The 12,379-nt window shown below is 50.6% G+C and overlaps 1 protein-coding gene across 9 annotated transcripts in view; it reads left to right on the top strand.

Annotated features, from left to right (window-relative positions):
- The window catches only part of DLG5 (discs large MAGUK scaffold protein 5), a 189,964-nt gene that overhangs the window by 28,530 nt on the left and 149,055 nt on the right, over nt 1-12,379 (top strand). The window contains exon 1 of one of the 9 annotated variants that reach the window (XM_089897751.1): nt 4,562-5,103. The exons of the other annotated variants lie outside the window; for them this stretch is intronic. The gene's annotated coding sequence lies outside the window, so the exon portion shown is untranslated. Of the gene's footprint in view, nt 1-4,561; nt 5,104-12,379 lie in introns of those variants that run through there. 9 annotated transcript variants of the gene reach the window in all.

Below are 12,379 nucleotides of genomic sequence, written 5' to 3'. Positions count from 1 at the left end.
AACAGGTAGTTTCCAGGTGGAGGGATCTGGGAAGGCTCCTTGGAGAGGTCCCACTTAAAGCTGGGCCTGGAGAGACGGCTAGGGCCTTGGTGGAGGTGGAGGTGGAGGTGGGACCGTGTGGGCGTAGGCAGGGAGTGATGAGCACATGGCCCATTAGCCTGGCCGGAGGCCTGCGTGGTGGGGAGAGCAATGGAGGGGGGTGCAGACAGGCTGGGCCTAGCCCTTGAGGAAGACCCTTGAATGCCAGCCTCAAGGCAGGCTTTCTTCTGTAGCCAGGGATTCCTGGGAGCTTGGAGATGGTGCAGAGCTGGGCCCTGGGAAATGCTCTCGGGAGGTGGTGCTCGCTGGTTTTCCAGTAGCTCGGAATGACTCTGATGTTAAGACACTTGACGTTTGTTATTCACTTAATCCTCCCGAACCACTGTGGGTGAGGAAGCGAGGTACAGAGAGGTATTGTGTACCTCCTCCATAGTGGCAGGTGGCAGAGCTGGGACCCTGGAGACTCGAGGTGAGTTGGGAGGTGGAAGAAGCAGTTGAGCTGGGAGAGGTGTCCCCAGGATGGTGGCAGTAGTAAGAAGTGACTGGTGAGGGGCTGTGGAGGTAGGTCAGGTGGACGTGGGCACCTGAGTGGGTCTCATAGTCAAGAGTGTCCACCAGCCGAAGACACCTGTAGTCCTGGTGGGTGGCCATCCTGCTGCAGCTCAGCATCAGCAGTGATGGGAGCACCCCACTCTAAGAAGCTGCTTGCCTTTTCTGTGGGTAAATCCAGCCACTCTGTACCTTTTGGTGTTTTGGCCTTAAACGGTCTCTGAGTTTTCCCTTTTTCTCATCATCACTGTTTGGCCATGTAAAGATGGTAGTCTGTTCCTCCAGACCTTGTACTGTTTCCTTCTTGCAACTCTTGGTTCTTTCCCACCTCCCTCATTTGTTGTGGTTTTCTCCCAAATACCGTGGTTCAGGTATGGTTAGAACGGCCAAGATAGATGGAACCGACTTTCAGCGTGTCTAGTGGATGCTATTGGGTTTTGGATTTTCCTGCACTTTTAAGATGTTCATTATCTTTGGCCCCCACCCACTGGCGGTCAGTAGTGCCCCTCCCCATCGTATGTCCACTGAACCGTGTTCCCAGATTTACAAACACCTCCTTGGAGGGCTGTCTTCCTGTATCCTGTGCTCTTAAGACCTCATGTGACAAGTTCTAAATGCCTTGTGACCACCTTTCTTCTCCCGCCCCCCACCCCCCAGGGTCAGAGGAAACAATGCTTAGTTTCTGTCCCTCCATTTTTCTAGAGGGACAGAAACGGAGATGAATTAGCCTGCAGCTGACCCTGCCTGACCCCTTCCTGGGTCTGCAAGCCGAATCCTACACAGTCTCCCAGCCTGGTAGGTGACCTGCCAGAACTTGGTAACTCAACACTACCTTGCTAATTGTCTGCTGAGGTCAGAGCAGCCCTTGTCATCACCCATCCACCAGAACCACAGTCCGCGACTGGGCCAACTGGTTGAGCCACTGTTCTGGGCACTCATGGGAAACAAGTGGCCTTTGTGGTGAGCCAGTGGACAGAGTGGCCATCAGCATGGGGGAGGTGGCTGCACACGCAGGCTACAGGGCTGGGCGGGGCCCTGAGCTGGGAGGCCTACAACAGGCTCCAGTTTTCTTTTTTCTCTCTTTTTTTTTTTTTTTTTTTGCAGTACGCGGGCCTCTCACTGTTGTGGCCTCTCCCGTTGCGGAGCACAGGCTCAGCGGCCATGGCTCTCGGGCCCAGAAGCTCCGCGGCATGTGGGATCTTCCCGGACCGGGGCACGAACCCGTGTCCCCTGCATCAGCAGGCGGACTCTCAACCACTGCGCCACCAGGGAAGCCCGGCTCCAGTTTTCTTGATGGTGCAGGGGGCGGAGTTGCAGGGACTGCTTCTCTCCCTTTCTGGTTGCTGTTAAAGGCAGTGTTTCCTGGTGTTTTTATCGTGCCTGTATCAAGAGCCTTCACTGATTCTTCTGCCTGGCCTAGGCCCAGGCCCAGGAGGTCATGATCCTTGAGGGGTTGTGATCCTTCTTCTTGGCTAGGTTTTCATCCTGTCTCCTTGAGATGCAAACACAGAGGGGAAACGAGACTTTGGAAGATTGAAATATTTCAATTTTGGCAATTCTTCCTCAGTTATCTTGAGGGAATCACTCCCCACCAAACACAAACCCCAAACACACATCTCAGAGGAACTTGGTCAGTATTAGGTGACTTGGTTTCATGAGGTTTAGTGCATCAAACTTGAGAGGAAGATGGTTTAGTAACAGGGGCTGGAATGGTTCTTACAGATGTCCTCGCCTCAGAATTTCATCTGCCTGAAGCGCACCGATGGTGTAAAGGTGGATTTGGGCACAAGCCTGTCGTTTGAGAGTATTTAAGGAGGCTCCAGTGAATGATCTTAGAATGAAAAAGCTACTGGCTCTTTAAAGTCGTTCCAGAAGAATCAGAATCGTTAACTAAAACTGTGTCCAACAGCTTTGCCCATGAGTATTAGTAATACTTTTAACCCACTCATCTGATCCTATTCATATGGGAATATGGGAATTGTGCTTTCACTGTTGGCATAGGGGCCCTCCACTGCAATTTCTTTTTTCTTTTGCATATTCTGTCATGTCATTTCCCTCTCCACGACCTTGTAGATCATCTGGAGGGAAACTGCTAACACTGACTGGGGCATCCACGCAGGAGCTGCAGAAGGGGGGAGCTCTCTTCCCACGTGGACCCAGCCCTGTCATTTGTCTGTGATTGACAGCCAGGGGCAGAGCAAAGAGGCTCTTGCTGCATTGCACCTCCTGGTAATTCAGTTGGCTCTTCCTGCACTTTGTATTTGCTCTGTTCTCTGGTGCCCCCGACAGCCCTCCCCACCCGCCTCTCTCATCTTTGATGTTGTTGCCATGGACAAAAAGCTTGGAAAATGAAAGAACAGGTTGTAGACCCAGAATGTTTGCCCCCAAGGAAAGCGCATGTTTGCACAAAATCCTGTCTGACAGTTTCCATTTAAACTAAGAAGTTGGGGGCCCAGCAGGCCCTTGGAAATATGAAAATTGGCACTTTGTTGGGCTGCACGCTGATGGTAGCTCTGTATCTGAGCTCCATCTGTCACTGGAGATTCGCATTTTTCAGATGAAAATCGCTGGCTGGCCACAGGCGACCTCGCCGCTGCTGTAAGCGTGCGTGCTGCGTGTCGCTTCGGAGCCTGCTTGTCTGCCCCTCAAGGTCTCCTCTTTGTTTTTCTGAAATGTGATGAAACGGAACATGCCTTTAAAAATAGATATTTTCTGGAGATGGCCTGACTGGGATTATTGGCCGTGGCGGTCTTATTTCTGCCCCATGAGTCCCTTATCTCATCTTGGCTGATGGGACGCTGGCAAGGGCTGCTTGCATTTTTTTTTTTTTCTTTTTATTCTTAATTGTGTTTCCAAAGATATCCCTTTTGATCATTTATTTATTTGTGCACAGGCAAATGAATTCTATAGAATTCATTAACTGTTAACTTTTTAAGAATTTTTTTTCTGAGTATCAAAGCAGTACTCATTTAAAAAAGAAAAAGAAAGAAAAGATTCCAAAAGTATTCATGGTAGAAAGTGGAGTTCCCTTAAGTATCTGCTGGAGGCCTGAGGGTGGGGAGGAAGGCGATGGTCTCATACAGTGGTCCTGCGGAGGGGCAGGGACACTCGGATCATACTGGGGCTGCTGAGTGGGTGGGGGACAGGCAGAGGGAACAGGGTTTGGCTTAGAGGCAGCTCAGGGGTAGTTAAAGGTCTCAGAGGGCTCAGAGGTCGGTACATCTGGTTCCAAGTCTAGCTGAATAATCTAGGGCTAGTTCCTTCATCTTTCTGAGCTTCAGGGTCCTTGTCTGTAAATTGAGACTGATAGCAGTACCTCTTTCCTGGAGTGCTGTGAATTTTAAGTAGGATAGCATATTCATTTGACGGTTTTCCACGGCTCTCACTGTGGATGATGTCTGTATTGGAAAGGGCTGTACAGAGCCTGGCACGGTAGCAACTGGATTAGTGTGGTAGGGCTGCCGTAACAAAGTACCACAGACTGGGGGGCTCAACTGACAGCCATCTATTGTCTCACAGTCCTGGAGGCTAGAAGTCCCTGATCAAGGTGTCAGCAGGGTTGGTTTCTCCTGAGACCTGTCTCTCTCCTTGGTTTGTAGATGGCTGTCTTCTCTCTGTGTCCTCATAGGGTCTCTCTGTGTGTGTGCCTGTCTGTGTCCAAATTTGCTCTTCTTAGAAGGATTAGGGCCCACCCTACTGACCTCGTATTAATTTATTAATTACCTCTTTGAAGACCCTTTCTCCAAATACAGTCACATGCTGAGATTCTGGGGGGTTGGGACTTCGACATGTGAATTTTGGAGAGGACACAGTTCAGTCCTTCACAGCAATTATCTCTATTATGCACGGTTCTGTAGTGATGAGGGGCCCTGAAGCTGGCCTTGGCACTGTCTTCAGCTTGCCACGTGACCTGGCTCGGCGTGTCTCCTCTGGACATCTGCAGAACATCAAGGCTGGGCGGTATAGGGGCCCCGTAAGCTCTGAGGAGTCTGGAGTGTAACTGAAAACGGGGATCCAGTACTTACTCTTCAAGCTTTAACTAAGCATGGGCCTTGTGCACGGCAGGTACAGTGATGCCGGTGCCGGGGTTTCCCGTGGACGGGAGGACACTGGGCGTGTGAGCTGTCAGGGCTACCTGCAGGTGGCCAGTGCCCCAGGAGCTGGTGCGCTTTGCTTTCGTTTGCTACACTCTGTGGTTAGGGATGTGGATTTTCTTTTTTTTTCTCCTTGCACAAAATAGTGAAATATCTTCTCTTGTTATCAAGATCAACTTTCTCTCCTGAGGAATGCCTGTGTGTGAAAGATAACCCACATTTGTGCATTTGAAATACTTCTCTGATCGTCTCCCGCATTTCCCGGGGCTGACTGGGGACAATTTGAAGACGGTGTGTGACCAGATTTTGCCTGAGATGGGGTGTGAGGGAGAGCTCTTCTTTCTGCATTTGAGGAAAGAGTGGCCGTGGGCCCGTTTTCTGAGCGGTGGAGTAGACGACTGGTTATGCACTCAAGCTTAAGGTAAGTGTGAGCACTGGATTTGCTGAAAGAATAGGTGTGAAACTGGAACATGGTGGACGGCTTTGTTGTGGGGGGTTTAGTGAGAAGGATGCTGGCGATGTTTCATCTTTATTTGGTGGGGTAGGGTGGCTGGCAAAAGGAACACTCACTGCTTGAGTGTGTTGGTGCAGTGGGTCTGTTGCCCAAGGCCCTCCCCCCTGCTCTGGGTGTGACAGCATTTGATACCTGAGTGGATTTCTGCAGGTGAGTGCGTGCAGCTGTCCTTTCTGTAAAACACTGTAAAAGGTGCCTGTGGTTTCAGGAATGGACTCTCTTTCACCGGCTTCTGAAGGTCACCTTTTCAAAATCCACAAGAGCATTGTGTAAATAAGGTTGAACCCTTCTGGTGATGTCACCTTATCTAAGAGGAAGGGTGCATAAAAGTGTCCCAGGGCTCTTCTTGGTTGGGAAAATTATCTGCTTGGGGCTGGGCCTCTGAGAGCCTCCCTGAGGGGCCAAACTCTTCTTTACACTGTCTTTCTCAGGGCCTCAGAAGAATAGATGGGAAGAGATCACTGTCCTTTTATTTTTCGTGAGGGCCCTTCCGATCCTGCCTGTTTAAAGAATGTTAGAGAAACCGGTTGGGTTTTAGAGTTAGTTCTGATCAGTAATCAGTTACAGTAAGCTTGCCAAGGGCTGGGTGCTGTGAAATAGTGCTTCTGTCGGTGGGCTGGCCCTCAGGAGCCACCCAGACCAGGAGTGATGCATGCCTCCTTGTCTTGCCCTCGGCACACATCGCTGGTCCATCCTGGGCTCCCTTCCTAGTGAGCACAGGTGTGGCCTCACACTCCTTAAACACAGCAGGCAGTTGTCACTAGACATAGCAGTCCATTCGTGCTGAACCTCTTTCCTTTCCTGGTCTAATCCAAGCCCTGCAATTCTGGTGGAGAAACCACAGCCAATCAGTGGCCTTACTTAATTAGCAGAGCATCACTGACTTTTGCCTTCTGTGTCCTGTTGCAGCATTTGGTGTGGCAGAACAGCCCCTCTGACCACTCTCTACCCCATTGCCTTCTAGAAGACTTAATTCTCTTATTCCTCCTGTTTCCCTGAGTGGGCTTTGTGTGTCTCTTGCTGAAATTCGTATTCCTTCTCCTGTCCTCACAGGTCGCACGTCCTAGGATTTTGTCCTGTATATGCTTAGAGCAATACTTACTGCGTGGATGCTGTTCAGGAAGTCCTAGATCTGGCCCTCCCCTTCCCCTCACCTTTTTCTTACCCATGGGCTTCACATTGCCAGTGAGCCGCTCTGGGCTTGCCACTCACATCCTCCAGGCTCTGTGGGGTGAAGTCCCAAGTGGACTGGGTTAGCCTGAACCTTGCTCCCTAGCTCCAGACTCCAGTTTCCGACCGTCAGCAGGCCACCTGCCCAGAGATATCCTTTAGCACCTTCAGCCTGAGCCTCAGCAGTGTCTCCTAATTTCTCTTCACCAGCCTCCTTCAGTTCTGCACCTCCTTAACTGCAGTACCTTCCACACACCCCAACCCAGCATCCTCCTCCCGTCCTCCCCACCCCTGCTGTCTCTTGTGTCACCGCTCAGCTTGCACCCCTGACCACTGGTTCAGGGGAGCCCTTGTGGGAGCATCCCAACTGTTTTCTTTACTTCCAGGTCTTCCCTCTTTCCACCTTGCCTGTTCACATGCTGGAGACAGTTTCCTGAAGCTCATGCCTGCTCTCTTACTCCTGTGCTCAAAAATCCCAGGCATTTCTGAGTCCCAGGGCTGAGGAGCTGGGGCTTTACTTGATCAAAGTCGTTGTAGGATTGTGTGAAGCTCGGTGAGGTTTGGATCACTCTGAAGGCCCAAAGATTTTGGATTACTTTAATGGCGAGAGGGAGGGAGATAAAGCCCTTGCCTCTCCCCCTACTGCCCCACTGTTGGGTTTTTTTTTTCCCTCCCAATTGTTTTTTGTGGTAAAATAAACATAAAATTTACCATCTTAACCTTTTTTTTTTTTTAGTCCTGCCACATGGTTTGTGGGATCTTAGGGACCAGGGATTGAACCCGGGATCTGGCAGTGAAAAAGCTGAGTCCTAACCACTGGACCGCCAGGGAAGTCCCAATCTTAACCATTTTGAGTATACAGTTCAGTGGTTTTAAAAACATTCACAGTGTGCTACCATCGCCACCATCCATCTCCAGAACTCTTTTCATCTTGCAAAACTGAAACTATACCCATTAAATGGTAACTCCCCATCTCCCCTCCCCACCCCAGCTTCTGGCAGCCACTCTTCTACTTTCTCTCTCTAGGATTTTGTCTGCTCTAAGTACGTCATGTAAATGGAATCAAACAGTTTTTGTGTCTCTGTGACTGGCTTATTTCACTTAACATAATGTCTTCAGAATTCATCCACGTTATAGATACACGTCCAAATTTCCTACCGTTTTAAGGCTGAATAATATTGTATGTAGATATCACATTTTGCTTATCTTTTCATCTATCAATGGACAGCTGTGTTACTTACACATTTTAGATATTGTGAATGATGCTGCTAAGAACATGGGTATAGGATTATCTCTTGGAGACCCTCCTTTCAGTTTCTTGGGGTATATGCCCCGAAGTGGATGTATTGGATCATATAGTAATACTGTTTTTGATTTTTTGAGAAACTGCCATGCTAGTTTCCACAGTGGCTGTACCATTTTACATTCCCACCAGTAGTGCCCAAGGGTTCCAATTTTTCCACGTCCTCACCAACACTTAACTATTTTCTGGCTTTTTGACAGTAGCCATCCTGAGTGGTATGAGGTAGCATCTTGTGTTTTGTTTTTTTAAAATTTATTTATTTTATTTTTGGCTGCATTGGGTCTTCATTGCTGTGCGTGGGCTTTCTCTAGTTGTGGAGAGCAGAGGGCTACTTTTTGTTGTGGTGCACGGGCTTCTCTTGTTGTGGAGCACGGGCTCAGTAGTTGTGGCACATGGGCTCAGTAGTTGTGGCTCACGGGCTCTAGAGCACAGGCTCAGTAGTTGTGGCGCAAGGGCTTAGTTGCTCCGCGGCATGTGGGATCTTCCCGGACCAGGGCTCGAACCCGTGTCCCCTGCATTGGCAGGCGGATTCTTAACCACTGCGCCACCAGGGAAGCCCCTTATTGTGGTTTTGATTTGTATTTCCCTAATGACTAGTGATACTGAGCATCTTTTCAGGTGCTTATTGGCTCTTTGTATATCTTCTCTGGAGAAGCCTCTCAAGTCATGCCTATTTGTGAATCAGTTTTTTTTCCTTGTTGAGTTTTAGGAGTTCTCTATACTGATGTTAATTTCTTATCAGATATGCGATTTGCAAATATTTTCTCTGATTCTGTGGGTTGCCTTTTTACTCTGTTGACAGTGTCTTTCCATGCACAAATTTAACAATTTTCATGAAGTCCAGTATGTCTGTTTTTTCTTTGGTTGCTGTGTCTCTGATGTCATATCCAAGAAATCATTGCCAAATTCAATGTCGAAGCTTTGCCCTGTATTTTCTTCTAAGAGTTCTATAGTTTTATTTTTTAAATTAATTAATTCATTCATTTTGGGCTGCGTTGGGTCTTTGTTGCTGCGCGCCGGCTTTCTCTGGTTGCGGCGCGCGGGCTTCTCATTGCGGTGGCTTCTGTTGTTGCGGAGCACAAGCTCTAGGCACGCAGGCTTCAGTTGTTGTGGCTCGCAGGCTCTAGAGAGCAGGCTCAGTAGCTGTGGTGCACGGGCCTAGTTGCTCTGCGGAATCTTCCCGGACCAGGGATCGAACCCGTGTCCCCTGCATTGGCAGGTGGATTCTTAACCACTGTGCCACCAGGGAAGTCTAGTTCTGTAGTTATAGCTTTTATCTTTAAGACTTTGATTCCTTTTGAGTTAATTTTTGTATGTGGTGTTAGATAAGTGTCCAAATTCTTCCTTTTGCATGTGGATATCTGGTTTTCCCAGCATAATTTCTTGAAAAGACTGTTCTTTCCTCATTGGATAGTCTTAGCACCTGTCAAAAATTATTTGGCCATTATGCAAAGGTTTGTTTCTGGGCTCTCTGTTCTGTTCCTTTGGTCTTATGTCTGCCTTTAAGCCAGTACCACACTATTTTGATTAGTGCAGCTTTGTCACCAATCAGGAAGTATGAGTCCTCCAGCTTTATTCTTCTTTTCCAAGATTGTTTTGGCTATTTGGAGTTCCTTAGTATGTGGCCAGACGAGGGAGAGCCCAGGCCCATCCAGTTTCTGATCCCATGCCCTTTCACTGTACAGTCACTTTGTATCTCCCACCCCTTGGCAGGGGTCTTAGTAGGTTTAAACTCGGCATGGATATTGGGGCGGGGGAGGTAAGCGGTTCTCTGTGACCTCAGAGTCCTGGGGACACAGACTGAGTTGCCTTGGTGGTGAGTAATAGTCAAGACACCACACAGACCATGTAAGGGTGCGGTGCTGCTGCTGTTGAGGGAAGAGGGGGCAGAACAGCAGCTCATTGCTGATGAAGACAAGACCTCTCCTTTGCAGTGGCCCTCTTTGGCCTTTGTGGACTGAATGTCCCTGTCCTGTCCAGCCTGGGGTGTCACGTCCTCGCCTACTTTCCGGTCTGACCCCGGGGCCTTTGCACTTGCTGTTTTTCTACCTGGAACAGTCCTCCTCCAGCACTTTGCTTCCTCCAGACTCCTTCAGGTCTCTCTTCAGATGTGGCCTATACCAGAGAGACCTCCCCTGGCCCTTGTAGCACAGTAGCCACCTCTCCACCCCGCCCCACTCACCCTGCATTTTACTCGGCTGTAGTGTTCTTCACAGCACTTACTACCTGATGCATTTTGCATTTGTGTATTGGTTTATTTCTCTCCCACCTGCACTCCTCTGAGCTCCGTGAGGGCAGGGACTCTGTCTTGTTCCCTGCTGCATCCCTAGTTTGTTCACTAAGCATTTGGCGGCGGGATGGGCTTTGTGTCCCCAGGGCAGACATGCCTACCAAGGGGTGGTGTCTTGTGCAGAGCGCTGTCAACTTCCTCTTTCTTGAAGGGCTGACCCATGCCCATGTTATGTGCAGGTGGCGATGAGGGTCGTGAGAGGGTTGGGGCGTGGCCTGGTGTTATCCCAGCACTCAGTGAGCCCTCTGGCTTGTTCTGTTTGAATCGGAGAACAAGAGACCCGGAAGAGAGGTGGGCTGGCTTGGAATTGGCCGTGGCCAGGCAGAATGGTGGAAGGGGAGCGGAGGCCTCCCTATCCTGAGTGGAAGAAAACAAAGGCATAGCAAGGCTGGATTCAGGTATTGGGCAGGGACACTCATGGTTGAGGGTCAGATAACAAGAACAAGAGCTGGCGTTTATGGAGCGCTTGTCCGTGTGCCTGGCTCGGTCCTCATTCAGTCCTCATAGCCCATCCTTCCTATTTCATAAACCAGGAAATGAGGCGCAGAAAGTGGAAGCAACTTGCTTAAGGTCACGCAGCTGTTGGTGGCAGGCCTGAGCCCAGGTGGTGTGGCCCAGAGCCTGCACTGGTACCAACACCTGTGATGGTGGAGGGCAGCACACGCTGCTTGCTCACAGTCCGTGCAGGAGGAGGTAGCCTTTTCTCCCTTTACTGAGTCATGGAGAGGGAGTCCAGATGGAGAGCAGGAGGGAGCCAGTCTGTCGTGACTCCTGGTGCTGGTCAGAAGTTTACTCCAGGGCACATGCGCCCACCGGGGGATGTCTGGCTGCAGGATTAATGGAAGCTTGGCTGCCTGTGCTGCTCTGTTTCCTGTCCCATCTCGGTGTGTCCTCTTTGCTGCTATGCTTGCGTCATGAGCTCTCATGAGGGTAGCAGGGCAGTGACACTGCGGCCGGTCCCTCCTGCACTGCCATCTGTTTTGGGGGTGCCTGTCAGGTGTGGCTGTGTTCATTGATGATGAACATGCCCCCCCTACATCATTGCATATTAGTAGGAGACTCTTGAAGTCTGTCCCAGTCTCCTCCCCACCCTCTAGGGCATAAATGACGGCCGCCCAGCCTCCCTCCCGTGGAGCCCTACAGACCCTGCTTCGGGCCACCCCCTGGGCCTTCTAGGGCAGGTGACAACTGTCCCCCAGCCTGGCCAGGAGGCATCAGCCTCCCTGTGCATGTCAGGGGGAGGATGCTTTCCCACCCTGAGGTGGGCGTGTCAGCTGCTTGAAGCAGGACTTTCTTGATTGATGCGGCAGGCTTCATGGCTGCTCCATTCCAGGGCCATGGAATTTCACCCCCTGCTTCCTGAAGTATCGGGGGGCTTGTCAGCTTCCAACTGTGGGTCTCAGTGTCCATAGTCTGGGGCCATGTTGTTAAAGGGGAGGAAGCTGAGGCCCTAGGGAGGGGCATGGCTGCACTGAACCGTGATTCTGTAAGAGGGCTTCCCAGCAGCCAAAGGAGCCACCCTCCCAGCACCTCCCGAGATCCGCAGAAGCCGGGGAGGTGAGCTCAGCAAATAGCACTTTTCACCCTCTTGCCTCCTTCTCATGTCTGTGGCTCACGGAGTCGAGTGCCTCTGTACCCAGCACGGTCATGGGCGTTGGGGTGGGCAGGAAGTAGCAGCATGTGTCAGGGCCATAACGCCATGGCTCACCCCTCTTTCTTTCTTCCCACTTTTAGTCCCCAAGCCCCACTCAGCTCACAGTGTCTGTTGAGTGTCTCGGTGTGGGGAGGAGCACGGGGAGGGGGAAAGCCTATGCTGGGGGCTCCAGGTTGGGAGGCTCTGGGCAGGGGTGGCCTTGCTCTAATACTTCTCACTTGCACAGGTGGATGGGTTCTGCCTACATCTCCTCCAGGCTGATCTGGCTTCTTGGTGCTTGTCCAAGTCCACCATCCTCCAGGGCCAGCTCCAGGCCCCTTCCTCCGTGAAGTCCCCCCGGACTGCTAGACCTTTAGAGCTGGGCAGCAGTGTTGTGTATAGGGTTTAGGAGCACAGGCTTTGGGCTAGACTGCCTGGGTTTGTATCCTGTTCGCCCCCTTAGTGGCTCTACCATGACCTTAAGCAAGTTACTTAATTTTTCTAACCCTTAGTTTCCTCCTCTGCACAACCGGCGTAATGACAACCTCAGGGTTGGTGTGGGAATTAACTGAGACAACATATGCAGAGTCTAGTACATCCTGGCACTTAGCAGGGCTCAGTGCCTATTAGCTGCTGCTATTATTATTTCTGGTATTGTTGTTGTTAGTGCCGTACGGTCTAGCAGTTTGTCCTCGTGGACTGTGCAGCCTCGTCACTCTGGTGGACAGCTTTCTGAAAGACAGCTTTCCATTTGGGTAACCAAAGGGTTGAGGACGGCAGCGTTGGA

This window comes from Delphinapterus leucas, chromosome 16 (assembly GCF_059928025.1).
Source record: "Delphinapterus leucas isolate spDelLeu-1000000601 "Yukka" chromosome 16, BTC_Dleu_Yukka2, whole genome shotgun sequence".
Taxonomy (NCBI): Eukaryota; Metazoa; Chordata; class Mammalia; order Artiodactyla; family Monodontidae; genus Delphinapterus; species Delphinapterus leucas.
This window is presented reverse-complemented; position numbering and strand designations above follow the sequence as displayed.